We start from the raw sequence: 20,000 nt of genomic DNA on the forward strand, positions 1-20,000 counted from the left end.
TGTTTATAAAGTAAAGAAAACCATATTACATTTTTTTATTTGTTTACTGGCTTGACATCCATTTAATAAAACAGATAGATAGATAGATAGATAGATAGATGGATGGTTTGATGGATGCATGGATGGATGGATAGATAGATAGATAGATGGATGGATGGTTTGATGGATGCATGGATAGATAGGTAGATAGATGGATGGATAGATAGATAGATGGATGGATAGATAGATAGATAGATAGATGGATGGATGGTTGGTTTGATGGATGCATGCATGGATGGATAGATGGATGGATGGATAGATGGATAGATAGATAGATAGATGGATGGATGGATGGTTTGATGGATGGATGGATAGATAGATAGATAGATGGATGGATAGATAGATAGATAGATAGATGGATGGATGGATAGATAGATTGATGGATGGATGGATGGTTTGATGGATGCATGGATAGATAGGTAGATAGATGGATGCATGGATAGATAGATAGATGAATGGATGAGAGGATAGATGGATAGCCAGATAAGTAGTAGATAGATAGATGGATGGGTAGATTAAGAGATAGATACCGTAGATAGATAGAGATGGATAGATAGATAGATAGACGGATAGCTTGATAAATACATATAGATAGATGGTTAAACAGATAGGTAGATAAATAGATGTACCGATAGATATAGATAGATAAACAGATAGATAGAGATAGATAAATGATGTAGATAGTTTTTACCGGAGGAAAAAATGAGTTTGGAGATGAATTGTCTATCTATCTATCTATCTATCTATCTAACTCTCTCTCTCTATCTATCTAACACTCTATCTATCTATCTATCTAACTCTGTCTATCTATCTATCCAACTCCATCCATCCACCTAATTATCTATCTATCTGTCTATCAATCTATCTGTTTATCTCTGTTTATCTGTCTGTCTTCCTATCTATCTATCTCTTTATCTATCAGTCTATCTGTCTTTATCTATCCGTCTGTGTATCTATCTATCTCTCCAACTGTCCATCCATCTAGTTATCTGTCTATCTATCTATCTATCTGTCTACCTACCCACCTAGCTATTTGTCCATTAATCTATCTATCTAGCCGTCTATTTATCTATCCATCTCAATCTATCTATTTGTACGTCTATCTATTGAAGCAGAAATGATACTCGATAGATTTGGAATGACAATATTGAGAGAGAGAGAGAGAGAGAGAGAGAGATTAAGAGAGAGAGAGGGAGAGAGAGAGAGAGGTTGCATTAGGATAGCCGTTAACAATATTCTTTTCCTAGAGAGAGAGAGAGAGAGAGAGAGAGAGGTTGCATTAGGATAGCCGTTAAAAATATTCTTTTCCTAGAAAGAGAGAGAGAGAGAGAGGGGGGAGATAGAGAGAAAGAGAGAGAGAGAGGGAGAGAGAGAAAGAGAGAGAGAGAGCAAGCCGGTAGTCGTAGTAGTAGTAATAGTAGTAGTTGTAATAGTAGTGGTAGTAGTAGTAGTAATTGTAATAGTAGTAGTAGTAGTTGTTGGTGTGGTAATATTCGTAGTAGTAGTTGTAGTAGTAGTAGTACCGTTATTATTATTATTATTATTATTATTATTATTATTTATTGTTTTAGTTATTGCAGTAATTTAAATATAATTATTAAAACGAAGATATTTACATGGGTCGGCAGGTGTGACTCTCTCTCTCTCTCTCACTTCGATCAGTAAGTCTTGGTCTGTCTGTCTCAAGTTTATCTATCGATCTATCTGTCCACTGGGTGTCTGTCTATTTATGTCTACGTCTATCTAACTGTCTGTCTATCTGTCTGTCTATCTATCCATCTATCTGTCTGTCTGTCAATATCTTCTAACTGTCTCTTTCTATCTATCTAGCTATCCATCTATCTATCTGTCTATGTAGGTCTGTCTCTGTCAGTAACTTCATAAAATGGACTCTCTCTCTCTCTCTCTCTCTCTCTCTCTCTCTCTCTCTCTCTAACGGGCAAGGTTAAACAGGAGCGAGAGGAAATGCCAGCGACTAGAACAAAGGCTTTATATCTATCGTCTATCTATCTATCTATCTGTCTGTCTGTTTGTGTCAGTCTACCTACCTTTCTATCTATCTCTATCTATCTTTATCTATTTGTCTATCTATCTGTCTATCTATATTTTCTATCTACCTGCTTATCACTTATCTTTTTATCTATCTGTGTTAGTCTTCGTATCTATCGTCTATGGATGTCTGTCCTATCTATCTATCTGTCTATCTATCTATGTCTATCTATCTATCTATCTGTATCTATCTATCCATCCATCTTTATATATCTATCTGTCAGTCCATCTATCTGCGTATCTATCGTCTATCTATCTATCTGACGGTATCTATCTATCTATCTATCTATGTCTATCTATCTATCTATCTGTATCTATCTATCTATCCATCCATCTTTATATATCTATCTGTCAGTCCATCTATCTGCGTATCTATCGTCTATCTATCTATCTGACGGTATCTATCTCTCTCTCTCTCTCTGTCTAGATAGATAAACTCATCGCTAACAAATGTGTGAAAATATACGAATAGATAGATAGATAGATAGATAGAGAGAGAGAGAGAGAGGGAGAGAGAGAGAGAGATTTCTAAGTAGATGGGTTGGCAGAGGTTGTAGAGGATAGATAGATAGATAGATAGATTTATAAGTAGATGGGAAGGCAGAGGATAGATAGATAGACAGATAGATAGATTTATAAGTACTGTAGATGTGAAGGCAGAGGATAGATAGATAGATAGACAGATAGATTTATAAGTACTGTAGATGTGAAGGCAGATAGATAGATAGATAGATTTATAAGTAGATGGGAAGGCAGAGGATAGATAGATAGACAGATAGATAGATTTATAAGTACTGTAGATGTGAAGGCAGAGGATAGATAGATAGATAAATAAATAGATAGATAGATAGATAATGAGCCGGCTTGGATATTAGGTCATGGAAACTTAACTACGTAACCTTTCACCTGAGAGAGAGAGAGAGAGAGAGAGAGAGAGAGAGAGAGAGAGAGAGATTGCTTCCATTGATAGTGTAAATGCAGGATAGGATGATGATAAGTAGTAGTAGTAGTAGTAGTAGTAATAATAGTATTAGCAGTAGTAGTAGTAGTAATAATAGTAGTAGTAGTAGTAATAGTAGTAGTAGATCACGAGGAAGAAATAGAAAGATTATTATTATTATTATTATTATTATCTCTCTCTCTCTCTCTCTCTCTCTCTCTCTTGCCAGATGCCATAATCTCGTAATTATTGTAAGGGATGGCCACAAACAAATCGTCTCCATATCACCCTGTCCCCCGCCATTTCGCTACCTTTCCCCCACGTAACACTCCCCTCTCTCATATACCTCTCCTCTCCATCCCTCCATCTCATCCTCGGCGTCTTCCTCCCTCTTCCCCCTCCACCTCCACCTCACTCAGTATATATCTATCTATCTATCTATCTATATAATTGGTTTTTGCGTGTACGTACGATTATGTGCTGTGTATGTATGCATGTATGTGTGCGTGTGTACTGTGTGGATTTGCCTGTGTATGTATGTATATAGTGTGTGTGTGTGTGTGTGTGTGTGTGTGTGTGTGTGTGTGTGTGTGTGTATAACATCTACCAGTTTCTATCTATCTATCTATCTGCCATTTGGTCTATTGGGTATTGATCCTGCGCACGCGATAGTGAGGCCTGAAATGTATTGCCCGGTGTGTGTGTGTGTGTGTGTGTGTGTGTGTGTAGTCTGGACATTGCTACTCCTCACCCTGCCCCACAGTAAGGTGGAAAGGAGGCCCGGATGATAATAATAATAATAATGATAATAATAATAATAATAATAACAGCAATAATTAAACACCATAATAGTAATAATAATAATAATAATAATAATAATAATATATTCCGTGGTCGGGGTGATAAATGGGACGAAGAAAACGGAAAAATTAAAAATACAGAAAACGGAGAAAAATAAATCGGAAGAAAAACGGAACCACGGGAGAGAATTGGCGGGAAATTTTGTATATTCAAATTTGAGATGAAAATAAACGGTAATTATGCTGGATATTGAGATGTGATTTATTTAGTATCTATCTGTTTATCTATCTGTCTATCTATCTATCTGTTTCATCAGTATATTTGTAAATTATCCATCTATCTATCTATCTATCTATCTATATCTATCTCTATCAGTGTTATCTGCCTGTCTCTCGTATGCATGTATATGTTTGTATGCGTGTGTATGTATGTATGTATGTTATGTTCGTGTATGTATGTGTGTATCTCTGTGTATGTACAGTATCTGTATGTATGTATGTATGTTATGTACGTGTATGTATGTACGAGTATGTATGTTTAAGTATCTGTGTATGTGTATGTATGTTATGTACGTGTATGTATGTACGAGTGTGTATGTTTATCTATGTATGTGTATGTATGTATGTTATGTACGTGTGTATGTACAAGTGTGTATGTGTATCTATGTACCGGTATGTATGTATGTTATGTACGTGTGTATGTACGTGTGTATGTGTGTATGTGTATCTATGTATGTATGTATGTTATGTACGTGTGTATGTGCAAGTGTGTATGTGTGTATATGTATCTGTGTATGTATGTCTGTAGGGATGGCTATAAGTGCCATTCATCCATTTAATTACAAAGGAAATTTCACCATACTGCCTCAATTGTTCCTCTGGCGACACTTCCGGGCAGAACAGCGCCATTATGAAGCATTATTATCATTATTATTATTATTATTATTATTATTATTGTTGTTGTTGTTTTTGTGGTAGGTGGGGGCGCTCACCATCCACTCACTCGATGTGCTGCTTCGGATGTCTGCCCTTTCCTCTCTTCCTTCCTTCCATCCTCTTCTGTCTTTCTTTCCTTCATTCTTTCCTCTTCCTTCTGCCTGTGGGTGACTTTACACTCCCTCTTCTGTCTTTCTTTCCTTCATTCTTTCCTCTTCCTTCTGCCTGTGGGTGACTCTACACTCCCTCTTCTGTCTTTCTTTCCTTCATTCTTTCCTCTTCCTTCTGCCTGTGGGTGACTTTACACTCCCTCTTCTGTCTTTCTTTCCTTCATTCTTTCCTCTTCCTTCTGCCTGTGGGTGACTTTACACTCCCTCTTCTGTCTTTTTTTCCTTCATTCTTTCCTCTTCCTTCTGCCTGTGGGTCACTTTACACTCCCTCTTCTGTCTTTCTTTCCTTCATTCTTTCCTCTTCTGCCTGCGGGTGACTTTACACTCCCTCTTCTGTCTTTCTTTCCTTCATTCTTTCCTCTTCCTTCTGCCTGTGGGTGACTTTACACTGATTGACAAACCAAATGGTTTCCTGTACACCAGGAAACCATTTACTACGCTGGGTGGTAACTATATAACCAAATTATGGCGCCTTGTGGTTTAGTGGGTAATTAAGGCGCTCCAATTGGATTGAGCTGGTGAAGGTTTATATCCAAGGGATGGTTGGGGTTTATTGCTCACGTAATGCCACTCAGGGATGAGTGAGGCTGGTCACTCTCATCTTAAATGTCAGGACCAACTTGCGCTGCGCTCCTCATGGGGCAACACAAGATTAGATGGTGATGATGATGATAGTGTGTTATTTATTATAGGTTTTAGTTAATAATAATAATAATAATAATAATCTTCATCATCATCATCATCTTCTTGTTCTTCGTTATTATTATTATTATTATTATTATTATTACTATTATTATTATTATTACTATTATTATTATTATTATTACTATTATTATTATTATTGTTATCTGTCACTTTATCTGTTGGTAGTAGTGGGAAGATGAATAGATGGATAGATAAATAGACTGATAGATGGAGAAAGATAGATAAATAGATCTGGTTGGATAGATATATAGTAGGTAGGTCTCAGGATAGATAGATACATGGATAGATGGATGGATGGATAGATAGATGGATAGATGGATGGATAGGTAGACTCAGATGGATAGATAGATAGCTAGAAAGATAGACTCAGATAGATGGATAGATAGATGGATGGATAGGTAGACTCAGATAGATGGATAGATAGACTCAGATAGATAGACTCATAGATGGATGGATAGATAGATAGATGTATGGATGGATGGATAGATAGACAAGTGATGCGTGACGAACAATGAGGAAGAGGTTGGGGTAACGGGAGAGAGAGAGAGAGAGAGAGAGAGAGAGAGATTGCCTGTGCGTGTATAGGAATAAATATGAGAGAGAGAGAGAGAGAGAGAGAGAGGAGGGTACAAGGGAACGATATAGAGAGAGTTCAAGTTAATTCTCTCTCTCTCTCTCTCTCTCTCTCTCTCTGCAAGTGGCATTCAGTTGACCTTTTACCTCCCTCCTCCTCCCCCCTCCTCCTCCCCCCTCCCCCCTCCCCTCCCCTCCCCTCCCCCTTGCCTAACCACAACCACCACCATCACTACCCATCTCTCTCTCTCTCTCACACACACACACACACACACACACACACACACACACACACACACACACACACACACACTTTTTAAATACTAGATCACCTTGTAGGAAGCTCTCTCTCTCTCTCTCTCTCTCTCTCTCTAATCCCCTCCTACCGCACCACCCTCATCGATTTTAGTAGTTGTGGTTGTGTGGTGGATGTGATTATTATTATTATTATTATTATGTTATTACTGGTTATATTTTTTGTTACTACTACTACTACTACAACTATTACTATTGCTGTTATTATTTATTTTATTATTATTATCTTTATTATTATTATTATTATTATTATTATTATTTTCATTATTATTATTATTATTATTATTATTATTATTATTATTATTTTCATTATTATTATTATTATTATTATTTTCATTACTGTTATTATTATTATTATTATTATTATTATTATTATTATTATCATTATTATTATTATTATTATTATTATTATTATTATTATTATTATTATCATTATTATTATTATTATTATTATTATTATAAGATTGCACGGGTAAGGATAGCGGCCCTAGGGTTTGTTGACGTGCGCTCTCGTCTCATGTGCCATTTCGGCGAATTTGAGTTTTCTTGGGTAATTTCGGGTATTTTAATTTTTCGCCTACTTCCTCATGTGGGTAGTTAGGATAGGTGATAGTAATAGTAGGGATAGTTAGGGGAGGTGGTGGATAGTCGGGTAGTAGGGATAGAGCCGAGATGACCTGGCCGCCGAATGTGTCGTATTTGTTACCTTGGCAAGACTTGTTTCGTGTCAGGGAGGGAGGAGGGAGGGAGGGAAGGAAGGGAGGAGGGAGGGAGGGAGGGAAGGGAGAGAAAGGGAGGGAGGAGAGACTGCAGACGTGTACCTTACCTCATCATGACTCCTCTCCCTACCGTCTTCTCTCTCTTCCTCCTCCTCCTCCTCCTCCTCCTCCCTTTTCTTCTTTCTTCTTCGTCTTCTTCCTTCTTCTTCTTCCTCTCTTCCTCCCTCTCTTCTCTTATTCGTTCCTTGTCTTCTCTCTCCTCTTTTCCTTCTTCCCTCCCTCCCTCCCTCCTTCCTTCCTTCGTTCCTTCCTTCCTTCCTTCCTTCTTTCTTTCCTTCCCTCCTTCCCTCCCTCCCCCTCCCTCCCTCCCTTGTGTTTTTCCTCCTCCGAAATAATTGCGGTAGTTGTGGTAGTAATGGTGGTAGCGGTGGCCCCTGGTGTGGTAGTGTTGGTAGTTGTGGTAGTAATGTTGGTAGTTGTGGTAGTAATGTTGGTAGTTGTGGTAGTAATGTTGGTAGTTGTGGTAGTAATGTTGGTAGTCGTGGTAGTAATGTTGGTAGTCGTGGTAGTAATGTTGGTAGTTGTGGTAGTAATGTTGGTAGTTGTGGTAGTTGTGGTAGTAATGTTGGTAGTTGTGGTAGTAATGTTGGTAGTTGTGGTAGTAATGTTGGTAGTTGTGGTAGTAATGTTGGTAGTTGTGGTAGTAATGTTGGTAGTTGTGGTGGTAATGTTGGTAGTTGTGGTAGTGTTGGTAGTTGTGGTAGTAATGTTGGTAGTTGTGGTAGTAATGTTGGTAGTTGTGGTAGTAATGTTGGTAGTTGTGGTAGTAATGTTGGTAGTTGTGGTAGTAGTGTTGATAGTTGTGGTAGTAATGTTGGTAGTTGTGGTAGTAATGTTGGTAGTTGTGGTGGTAATGTTGGTAGTTGTGGTAGTAATGTTGGTAGTTGTGGTAACAATGTTGGTAGTTGTGGTAGTAATGTTGATAGTTGTGGTAACAATGTTGGTAGTTGTGGTAGTAATGTTGGTAGTTGTGGTAGTAATGTTGGTAGTTGTGGTGGTAATGTTGGTAGTTGTGGTAGTAATGTTGGTAGTTGTGGTAGTAATGTTGGTAGTTGTGGTAGTAATGTTGGTAGTTGTGGTAGTAATGTTGGTAGTTGTGGTGGTAATGTTGGTAGTTGTGGTAGTGTTGGTAGTTGTGGTAGTAATGTTGGTAGTTGTGGTAGTAATGTTGGTAGTTGTGGTAGTAGTGTTGATAGTTGTGGTAGTAATGTTGGTAGTTGTGGTAGTAATGTTGGTAGTTGTGGTGGTAATGTTGGTAGTTGTGGTAGTAATGTTGGTAGTTGTGGTGGTAATGTTGGTAGTTGTGGTAGTAATGTTGATAGTTGTGGTAGTAATGTTGGTAGTTGTGGTAGTAATGTTGGTAGTTGTGGTAGTAATGTTGGTAATTGTGTTAGTAATGTTGGTAGTTGTGATAGTAATGTTGGTAGTTGTGGTAGTAATGTTGGTAGTTGTGGTAGTAATGTTGGTAGTTGTGGTAGTAATGTTGGTAGTTGTGATAGTAATGTTGGTAGTTGTGGTGGTAATGTTGGTAGTTGTGGTAGTAATGTTGGTAGTTGTGGTAGTAATGTTGGTAGTTGTGGTGGTAATGTTGGTAGTTGTGGTGGTAATGTTGGTAGTTGTGGTAGTAATGTTGGTAGTTGAAATGGTAGTTATGGTGGTAGTTGTAATGTTGATAGTTGTGGTAGTAATGTTGGTAGTTGTGGTGGTAATGTTGGTAGTTGTGGTGGTAATGTTAGAGATTTGCACAGGTGTGATGAGAGTGAGTCAGGTGTTGTGGTAGTTCTCTCTCTCTCTCTTTCTCTCTCTCATGACAACAACCTTATATTCCATCCTGCGTCACTCCCTCCTTCCCTCCCTCCCTCCCTCCCTCCCTCCCTCCCTCCCTCCCTCCTATCATTATCTTGACCTATTTTATGGATGGTTTTTCCCTCCCTCCCTCCCTCCCTCCCTCCCTCCTTCCTTCCTTCCTTCCCTCCTTCCTTCTTTCCCTCCCTCCCTCACTCCCTCCTTCCTTCGTTCCTTCCTTCTTTCCTTCCTTTCTCCCTCCCTCCCTCCCTCCCTTCCTCCCTCCCTCCCTCCTTCCTTCTTTCCTTCCTTTCTCCCTCCCTCCCTCCCTCCCTCCCTCCTTCCTTCTTTCCTTCCTTCCCTCCCGCATTCCTACTTTCCTTCCTTTCTCACCATTTTCTTTTCCTTCCTTCCTTCCTCCTTCCATTTTCTCTTCTCTCCTTTCTTCATTTTTTCTCCTTTTCCCCTCCCTTCCTTCTCTCTCTCTCTCTCTCTCTCTCTCTCTCTCTCTCTCTCTCCCTTCTATAATTATTTTTATAATTAGTTAATGGGCGGTATTGCTTCTCCTTCCCTCCCTCCCTCCTTCCCTCCTTCCTTCCTTCCTTCCTTTCCTCCCTCCCTCCTTCCCTCCTTCCTTCCTTCCCTCCCTCCTTCCTTTCCTCCCTCCCTCCTTCCCTCCTTCCTTCCCTCCTTCCTTTCCTCCCTCCCTCCTTCCCTCCTTCCTTCCTTCCCTCCCTCCTTCCTTTCCTCCCTCCCTCCTTCCCTCCTTCCTTCCTTCCCTCCTTCCTTCCCTCCTTCCTTTCCTCCCTCCCTCCTTCCCTCCTTCCTTCCTTCCCTCCCTCCTTCCTTTCCTCCCTCCCTCCTTCCCTCCTTCCTTCCTTCCCTCCCTCCCTCCCTTCCTTCCCTCCCTCCTTCCTTCCTTCCTTTCTTCCCTCCCTCCCTCCCTCCCTCCCTCCCTCCTTCCTTCCCTCCCTCCCTCCTCCCTCTCCCTCCCTCCCTCCCTCCTTTAACTACTACCACTACTACCTCATATGTAGGAAATTTCGTTGGGAGAGTGACAGCCAAATTTAAACCATACATATGATGGCGAAGTACGGTACCGTACGTGTTTGTATGTATGTGTGTGTGTGTGTGTGTGAGAGAGAGAGAGAGAGAGAGAGAGAGAGAGAGAGAGAGAGAGAGAGAGAGAGAGAGGTAAATGGAGGAGGGAGGAAAGATATGAGAGTAGGCTATCCAACTCTCTCTATCTATCTGTGTCTGTCTATGTATGTATGTATGTATGTATGTATGTGACCTTTGTATGTGTATGTACGGTATTTGTATGTATGTATGTATGTGTGTATGTATGATTTTGTGTATGTATGTATGTATGTATATGTATGTATGTTTTATCCGTGTTGTATGTATGTATGTGTATGTATGTATGTTTTATCCGTGTTGTATGTATGTATGTGTATGTATGTAGGTATATATGTATGTATGTAACGTATGTATGTTTATGTATGTTTTATATGTATGTATGTAACGTATGTATGTTTTTTCTTTATGTATGTATGTATGTATGTTTTATCTGTGTACGTATGTATGTATGTATGTTTTATCTGTATATGTACGTGTGTGCCGCTCTACATCCCATAGCACTTCTTCGTGACTAGCATCATAATGTAGTCTATTTTAGTTATAAGTAAAGGAACATTTTAACTTCTCCTCCTCCTCCTCCTCCTCCTCCTCCTCTTCTTCTTCTTCTTCTTCTTCTTCTTCTTCCCCTCCTCCTTCTCCTCCTCCTCCTCCTCCTCCTCCTCGCCGTCAGTCATAGATAGATGGATGGACGATAGATAGATAGGGAGAGAGAGATGGAGGATTGAGAGGGAGTTGAGGAAGATAGATAGATAGATAGATAGATAGATGGATAGGGAGGGAGTTGAGGAACGTGTGTATAACCAGGCAGTGGATCCGCCTGGTTATATCAGTGCCACCACGTGAAGGCCTACCTCCACCACCCATTGAGAGAGAGAGAGAGAGAGAGAGAGAGAGAGAGAGAGAGAGAGAGAGAGAGAAGTTAAGTATTACCCCTATACTGTAAAAGTCAGAGAGAGAGAGAAAGAGAGAGAGAGAACTTCTTACCTGGCTTCCCCTACCTGAAGGTCACCCCTTTACCCTATTTCTTAACTCTCTCTCTCTCTCTCTCTCTCTCTCTCCTCGCTTTTACAGTATAGGGGTAATAACTCTCTCTCTCTCTCTCTCTCTCTCTCTCTCTGACAGATATATAGACAAATAAGCAGGCTGACAGATAGATAGACAGATAGATAGATAAACAGATAGATACACTGATAGACAGACAAAAACAACAATATCCTTCACCAAAAATATATATATATAGGAATTGGAGCTAGGGTGCTAGGTGGTGGCGACCATCATCCACTCACTTGATGTAGTGCTGCCTACTTCTTCCTTCACCTTTATCATTCTTTTTCTGTGTCTGTCCTCCTCTCTCCCTATTTCTCACCATCATCCACTCACTTGATGTAGTGCTGCCTACTTCTTCCTTCGCCTTTGTCATTCTTTTTCTGTGTCTGTCCTCCTCTCTTCCTATTTCACACCATCATCCACTCACTTGATGTAGTGCTGCCTACTTCTTCCTTCACCTTTATCATTCTTTTCCTGTGTCTGTCCTCCTCTCTTCCTATTTCTCACCATCATCCACTCACTTGATGTAGTGCTGCCTACTTCTTCCTTAGCCTTTATCATTCTTTTTCTGTGCCTGCCCTCCTCTCTTCCTATTTCTCCCATCTTTCCTGTCACTACTTATTGCTTTTCTTTCCTTTACAGGTGGCTTTACATTGAGTGACAAGCCAAATGGTTTCCTGTAAGCCAAGAAACCATTTACAACGCTGGGTGGTAACCATATAACCAAACCATACGTGTTCCCTACGTGTCAACAAGTGGGTTGGTGGAGGGTTAGTGCCCCTCCCTGTAAAACAACTAACTCAGAGTCAAATGGCCACCCCTTACGGGATTATGGCGTCTGGCGATAGATAGATAGATAGAATTTGAGCTAAAGTTTTAAATATGTCTATCTATCTATCTGTAATTATCTATCTGTTTTAAAATAAGCGTGTTCAGAAATCTATCTATTTATATCTATTTATCTATCTATCCATATCCATCCATAGGCTATACCTACCTGTCTATCTATCTACCAATCTATCGATCTATCTATCAGTGTACCTATCTATCTATCGATGCATCTCTCTCCATCTACGAATATCTATCTATCTATCTCTATCTATCTGTCCATCTATCTATCTATCTATCTATCTTACCATCCATCTGTCTATCTGTCTATCCATCTATCTATCCATCTATGCAGAGTATGGCGATATTGAAAGGAGAGAGAGAGAGAAAGAGAGAGAGAGAGAGAGAGAGTATTATATAAGGAAGGGAGAGAGAAATAGAGAGGAGGTAAGGAGGGAGGGAAGGAAGGAAGGAAGGAGGAATGGAAGGAAGGAAGGAAGGAGGGATGGAAGGAAGGAAGGAGGGATGGAAGGAAGGAAGGAAGGAGGGATGGAAGGAAGGAAGGAGGGACGGAAGGAAGGAAGGAGGGAGGGATGGAAGGAAGGACGGAGGGATGGAAGGAAGGAAGGAGGGAGGGATGGAAGGAAGGAAGGAGGGATGGAAGGAAGGAAGGAGGGAGGGATGGAAGGAAGGAAGGATGGAAGGAAGGAAGGAGGGATGGAAGGAAGGAAGGAGGGAGGGATGGAAGGAAGGAAGGAGGGATGGAAGGAAGGAAGGAAGGAAGGAAAGGATGGAGGAAGGAAGGAAGGAAAGAGAGAGAGAAGAAAGGAAGAGAGAGTTTGAGAGGAAGAAAGGCAAAAGGAAAAAAATAGAGAGAGAGGAGAGAGAGAGAGAGAGAGAGAGAGAGAGATAAGCCTACGTTAGGTAAGTAGGTTATGCTGAGAAAGGGAGAAAAGGTAAGTAAGTAGGCAAGTAGGTAGGCTGAAAGGTAGGTAGGTAGGTAAGTAGGTAGGATGAAAGGTAGGTAGGTAAGTAGGTAGGATGAAAGGTAGGTAGGTAGGATGAAAGGTAGGTAGGTAGGATGAAAGGTAGGTAGGTAAGTAGGTAGGATGATGTGGTTGTAGTGGATGATGGTGAGAAATAGGAAGAGAGGAGGACAGACACAGAAAAAGAATGATAAAGGCTAAGGAAGAAGTAGGCAGCACTACATCAAGTGAGTGGATGATGGTGAGAAATAGGAAGAGAGGAGGACAGACACAGAAAAAGAATGATAAAGATGAAGGAAGAAGTAGGCAGCACTACATCAAGTGAGTGGATGATGGTGAGAAATAGGAAGAGAGGAGGACAGACACAGAAAAAGAATGATAAAGGTGAAGGAAGAAGTAGGCAGCACTACATCAAGTGAGTGGATGATGGTCGCCACCACCTAGCACCAAATAAGCTTAGGGTTAGGTAAGGAGGTAAGTAGGATAGCCTGAGAAAGAGATGAGGGTACGTAGGTAGGTAGGTAGGCAGGTAGGTAGGTAGATTTTGAAATACGTAAGATGGTAGGTAGGAAGAGAAGCAGTGTGTAGATTGGTAAGTAGGTAGGTAGTTAGGTAGGTAGGTAGGTAAGTAGGTAGGCAGGTAGGTAATTAGACAGGTAGGTAAGTAGGTAGATAGGTAAGTAGGTAGGCAGGTAAGCAGTTAGGCAGGCAGGTAGGTAGGTCCATTTGTGTATGTTGGTAGTTAGGTCGATAGGTAGGTAAGTAGGTAGGTAGGTAAGTAGGTAGGTAGGTAGGTAAGCAGGTGGTGACCATGGTAGAGGTACTGACGTGAAAAAAACATCACTAGTACTTACGTCATCACCCGCCTCTCTCTCTCTCTCTCTCTCTCTCTCTCTCTCTCTCTCTCTCTCTCTCTCCCCTAATTCTCGGTTCATCACGTACATTCCTTCCCCGTAAAGGCGGGCACGCAGCACCCGTCCAGCAACACATTCTCAGCCATATTCATCCCATCTACCTACCTACCTACTTACCAGTCTGCCTACTTACCTACCTTCCTACCTACCAGTTTGCCTACGTACCTATATCTTGCCTACCTACCTACCTACCCACCTACCTACCTACCTACGTATTGCACCTACACACGCCTCTCTCCTACTTACCTCTCAGTCTCTGTTGGTATATTTCCTTGTCTATCTATCTGTCTATCTATCTATCTGTCTATTTATCTATCTATCTATCTGTCTATCTGTCTGTCTATCTATCTATCGACCTGCCTATCTATTTCTGTAATATGATAGCCAACCTCGCCTCCTCCAGCTCTCAGCCTACCTCTACTCAACATTCTCTCTCTCTCTCTCTCTCTCTCTTTCTCCATTTTCAACCTTCCTTCCTTTCTTTCTCCCTCCCTCCCTCCCTTTTCCTCCCCTCTCTCCCTCCCTCCCACCTTCCCTTTCCTTCATTTCCTCCCTCCTTCCCTCCCCTCTTTTCCTCCTTCTCTCCCTCCCTCCCTCCCTCCCTTCCCTTCTTTTCCTCCCTTCCTCCCTCCCTCCTTCCCTCCCTCCCTCCCTTCCCTTCTTTTCCTCCCTCGCTCCCTCCCTCCCCTCTTTTCCTCCTTCCCTCCCTCCCTCCCTTCCCCTCTTTTCCTCCTTCTCTCCCTCCCTCCGTCCCTCCCACCTTCCCTTCTTTTTCTCCCTCCCTTCCTCCCATTTCTTTACCTCCCTCCCTCCTTCCTTTTTTTCCTCCTTCTCTCCCTCCCTCCCTCCCTCCCGTCTTTTCCTCCCTTCCTCCCTCCCTCCTTCCCTCCCTCCCTCCCTTCCCTTCTTTTCCTCCCTCCCTCCCTCCCTCCCGTCATTACCTCTCCCTCCCTCCCTCCTTCCTTTTTTCCCTTATTGATTGAGTGACTCACTGACTAACCCCTATCAGCTGAGGGAACAGGAAATGAGTCTCCTTGGTTACTAGTCAAATAACAGGAAATTCGAGGTCAGTTTGTGATAGAAATGAGTCTCCTTGGTTACTAGTCAAATCAAGCTACACCTGGCCATCAACTGTGCCTTAGGTAGGAATGAATCTCCTTGGTTACTAGTCAAATCCACCCTTCAATCTGACTACACCTGGCCATCAACTGAGTCTTACGTAGGAATGAGTCTCCTTGGTTACTAGTCAATCTGAGCCACTCCCATTAACTTCCCCAAAAATAAATACTTCCCATTTTCTATTTAAATGACTGCCAGAAGAGGAGACTCAGGTATTGAACTGACTCTAACTGATTGACCTCCCTCTGTCTTCACTTACGTCTTCCAGTCAGGCGATGCGTGTACAGGGTCATGCAATTCTCTCTCTCTCTCCCTCCCTCTCTCTCTCTCTCTCTCTCTCTCTCTCTCTCTCTCTCTCTCTCTCTCTCTCTCTCTACTAGTTTTATCGAATTTTCTTAAAGGTTATGCCATTCTCCTCTCTCTCTCTCTCTCTCTCTCTCTCTCTCTCTCTCTTTCTTTCTTTCTCTCTCTCTCTCTAGTTTTATCGAATTTTCTTAAAGGTTATGCCATTCTCATTCTCTCTCTCTCTTTCTCTCTCTAGTTTTATCTAATTTCTTAAAGGTTACGCCATTCCCTCCCTCTCTCTCTCTCTCTCTCTCTCACATACCCTCTTCTATTTTCATTCCTTCTCTCCTAAAAATCTCTCTCTCCATTTCTTTCTAATTTAAGTCCTTCTCTCCCAAGTTTCCCTCCATTCTCTCCTCTTTTCTCTCCTTTCTCATGTTCTCTCTCCTTCCCTCCCATTTTCTCTCCTTCTCTCCCCTTTTCTCTCCCTTTCTCTCCCTTCTCGCTTTCGTCATCATTCTTAATATTTGAGTGTCCCCGATTCCACCCCGTTCTCCTTTGTTTACATACACTTTCGACCCAGTCACCATCTCGGCTAAATCATTGTATTCCTTAAACTACTCATATTTTTGTATCGCCATTTTATGTAATTTAGCGTGAGTGCCTATGTAATCCATGACGTCACAGGAAATTTTGAAATATTCATGAAAAACCAAAGTAGATAGAATTAACCGAAAGCTGATCTCCGCCGAACTTTCAAACCCTCCCGGGCCTTCTGACTCACGGGATGCCGCGGCGTCAAGGAATAACCTCCCTTATTTCCCCCCATAAATAGAGCTTAGAGTGGCTTGGCGTTGGTTTGGCTGTTTCCTCTTCTGCGTTACCACCCTGATAAAAACGGAGATAACGGTAGATAAGGGTGCGGTGCCGTTAACGGGTGGTGTGGTGGAGTATTGTGGTGGTGGTGGTAGTAGTTGTGTTACAGTACTTGTGGTGGTCGAGTGGCAGCGTTTGGGAATTATAGTCACGAAGAATGTAAGTTTTTATTTCTCTCTCTCTCTCTCTCTCTCTCTCTCTCTCTCTCTCTCTCTCTCTCTCTCTCTCTCTCTCCGTTAACTTGGCCTAAAATTGCCATTCCTCCATCTTGTATTAAGAGTTGTAATGAGGTTAACACTAGAATATGATGCTCGTCACGAAGAAGTGCTATGGAAAGGATGTAGAGCCGTAGTATTGTCTTTTTAACACTAGAATATGATGCTAGTCACGAAGAAGTGCTATGGAAAGGATGTAGAGCCGTAGTATTGTCTTTTTAACACTAGAATATGATGCTCGTCACGAAGAAGTGCTATGGAAAGGATGTAGAGCCGTAGTATTGTCTTTTTAACACTAGAATATGATGCTCGTCACGAAGAAGTGCTATGGAAAGGATGTAGAGCCGTAGTATTGTCATTTTAACACTAGAATATGATGCTCGTCACGAAGAAGTGCTATGGAAAGGATGTAGAGCCGTAGTATTGTCTTTTTAACACTAGAATATGATGCTAGTCACGAAGAAGTGCCATGGAAAGGATGTAGAGCCGTAGTATTGTCTTTTTAACACTAGAATATGATGCTAGTCACGAAGAAGTGCTATGGAAAGGATGTAGAGCCGTAGTATTGTCTTTTTAACACTAGAATATGATGCTAGTCACGAAGAAGTGCTATGGAAAGGATGTAGAGCCGTAGTATTGTCTTTTTAACACTAGAATATGATGCTAGTCACGAAGAAGTGCTATGGAAAGGATGTAGAGCCGTAGTATTGTCTTTTTAACACTAGAATATGATGCTAGTCACGAAGAAGTGCTATGGAAAGGATGTAGAGCCGTAGTATTGTCTTTTTAACACTAGAATATGATGCTAGTCACGAAGAAGTGCTATGGAAAGGATGTAGAGCCGTAGTATTGTCTTTTTAACACTAGAATATGATGCTAGTCACGAAGAAGTGCTATGGAAAGGATGTAGAGCCGTAGTATTGTCTTTTTAACACTAGAATATGATGCTAGTCACGAAGAAGTGCTATGGAAAGGATGTAGAGCCGTAGTATTGTCTTTTTAACACTAGAATATGATGCTCGTCACGAAGAAGTGCTATGGAAAGGATGTAGAGCCGTAGTATTGTCTTTTTAACACTAGAATATGATGCTAGTCACGAAGAAGTGCTATGGAAAGGATGTAGAGCCGTAGTATTGTCTTTTTAACACTAGAATATGATGCTAGTCACGAAGAAGTGCCATGGAAAGGATGTAGAGCCGTAGTATTGTCTTTTTAACACTAGAATATGATGCTAGTCACGAAGAAGTGCCATGGAAAGGATGTAGAGCCGTAGTATTGTCTTTTTAACACTAGAATATGATGCTCGTCACGAAGAAGTGCTATGGAAAGGATGTAGAGCCGTAGTATTGTCTTTTTAACACTAGAATATGGTGCTAGTCACGAAGAAGTGCTATGGAAAGGATGTAGAGCCGTAGTATTGTCTTTTTAACACTAGAATATGATGCTCGTCACGAAGAAGTGCTATGGAAAGGATGTAGAGCCGTAGTATTGTCTTTTTAACACTAGAATATGATGCTAGTCACGAAGAAGTGCCGTGGAAAGGATGTAGAGCCGTAGTATTGTCTTTTTAACACTAGAATATGATGCTCGTCACGAAGAAGTGCTATGGAAAGGATGTAGAGCCGTAGTATTGTCTTTTTAACACTAGAATATGATGCTAGTCACGAAGAAGTGCTATGGAAAGGATGTAGAGCCGTAGTATTGTCTTTTTAACACTAGAATATGATGCTAGTCACGAAGAAGTGCTATGGAAAGGATGTAGTGCCGTAGTATTGTCTTTTTAACACTGGAATATGATGCTAGTCACGAAGAAGTGCTATGGAAAGGATGTAGAGCCGTAGTATTGTCTTTTTAACACAAGAATATGGTGCTAGTCACGAAGAAGTGCTATGGAAAGGATGTAGAGCCGTAGTATTGTCTTTTTAACACTAGAATATGATGCTAGTCACGAAGAAGTGCTATGGAAAGGATGTAGAGCCGTAGTATTGTCTTTTTAACACTAGAATACGATGCTAGTCACGAAGAAGTGCTATGGAAAGGATGTAGAGCCGTAGTATTGTCTTTTTAACACTAGAATATGATGCTAGTCACGAAGAAGTGCTATGGAAAGGATGTAGAGCCGTAGTATTGTCTTTTTAACACTAGAATATGATGCTAGTCACGAAGAAGTGCTATGGAAAGGATGTAGAGCCGTAGTATTGTCTTTTTAACACTAGAATATGATGCTAGTCACGAAGAAGTGCTATGGAAAGGATGTAGAGCCGTAGTATTGTCTTTTTAACACTAGAATATGATGCTAGTCACGAAGAAGTGCTATGGAAAGGATGTAGAGCCGTAGTATTGTCTTTTTAACACTAGAATATGATGCTAGTCACGAAGAAGTGCTACGGAAAGGATGTAGAGCCGTAGTATTGTCTTTTTCTGCCACTGAGCTACGTGAAATAAGCTGCAAAAGGACGAAAATCTGGGCCAAGTTAAGGTGAAAAGAATGTGTGTGTGTGTGTGTGTGTGTGTGTGTGTGTGTGTGTGTGTGTGTGTGTGTGTGTGTGTGAGAGAGAGAGAGAGAGAGAGAGAGATTGAGTCATGCTTGTAATGACTCAACATCCGTTACACATCTTTCATCATCATTATTATCATTATTTTTATTATTATTATTATTATTATTATTATTATTATTATTATGCCTCTCCTGCCACTTCCTTTTCTTTCTCTTGTGGTTGGTGGTAGTTGTGGTAGGTGGTAATTGTGGTATTATTATTATTATTATTATTATTATTATTATTATTATACCCGTCCAATCACTTCCTTCTTTTCTGTTTGGTGTTGGTGGTAGTTGTGGTAGGTGGTGTTGGTAGTTGTGGTAGGTGGTGTTGGTAGTGGTTGTTGTGGTAGTTGATGCTAAGGAAAGTTGATGGTGGTAGTTGTGGTAGGTGATGGTGGTAGTTGTGGTTGATGGTGGTAGTTGTGGTGGGTGATGGTGGTAGTTGTGGTAGGTAATGGTGGTAGCTGTGGTAGGTAATGGTGGTAGTTGTGGTAGGTAATGGTGGTAGTTGTGGTAGGTAATGGTGGTAGTTGTGGTAGGTAATGGTGGTAGTTGTGGTAGGTAATGGTGGTAGTTGTGGTAGGTGATGGTGGTAGTTGTGGTAGGTAATGGTGGTAGCTGTGGTAGGTGATGGTGGTAGTTGTGGTAGGTAATGGTGGTAGTTGTGGTAGGTAATGGTGGTAGTTGTGGTAGGTAATGGTGGTAGTTGTGGTAGGTAATGGTGGTAGCTGTGGTTGCACATGACGTCTAATTTCCAGATGACTATGCACTTTAGGATGTGTTATATGATTCTCTCTCTCTCTCTCTCTCTCTCTCTCGTCTCCTTGGTTTCTAGATTTGCTTCATTTTCATCTATCTGTCTATCTATCTGTCTGTCTGTCTCAATGTCTGTCTATAATCTACATCTATTTGTATATCTATCTGTCTGTCTGTCTGTCGCGTATTATATCTATCTTA

The 20,000-nt window shown here is 41.1% G+C and overlaps 1 protein-coding gene across 1 annotated transcript in view; it reads left to right on the forward strand.

Moving 5' to 3' along the window:
• Window positions 1-20,000, forward strand: part of MESK2 (misexpression suppressor of KSR 2) — a 146,475-nt gene that overhangs the window by 714 nt on the left and 125,761 nt on the right. The window lies entirely within an intron of this gene.

This window comes from Coenobita brevimanus, chromosome 3 (genome assembly GCF_032717465.1).
Source record: "Coenobita brevimanus isolate Jiangsu-jjx chromosome 3, ASM3271746v2, whole genome shotgun sequence".
Lineage (NCBI taxonomy): Eukaryota > Metazoa > Arthropoda > Malacostraca > Decapoda > Coenobitidae > Coenobita > Coenobita brevimanus.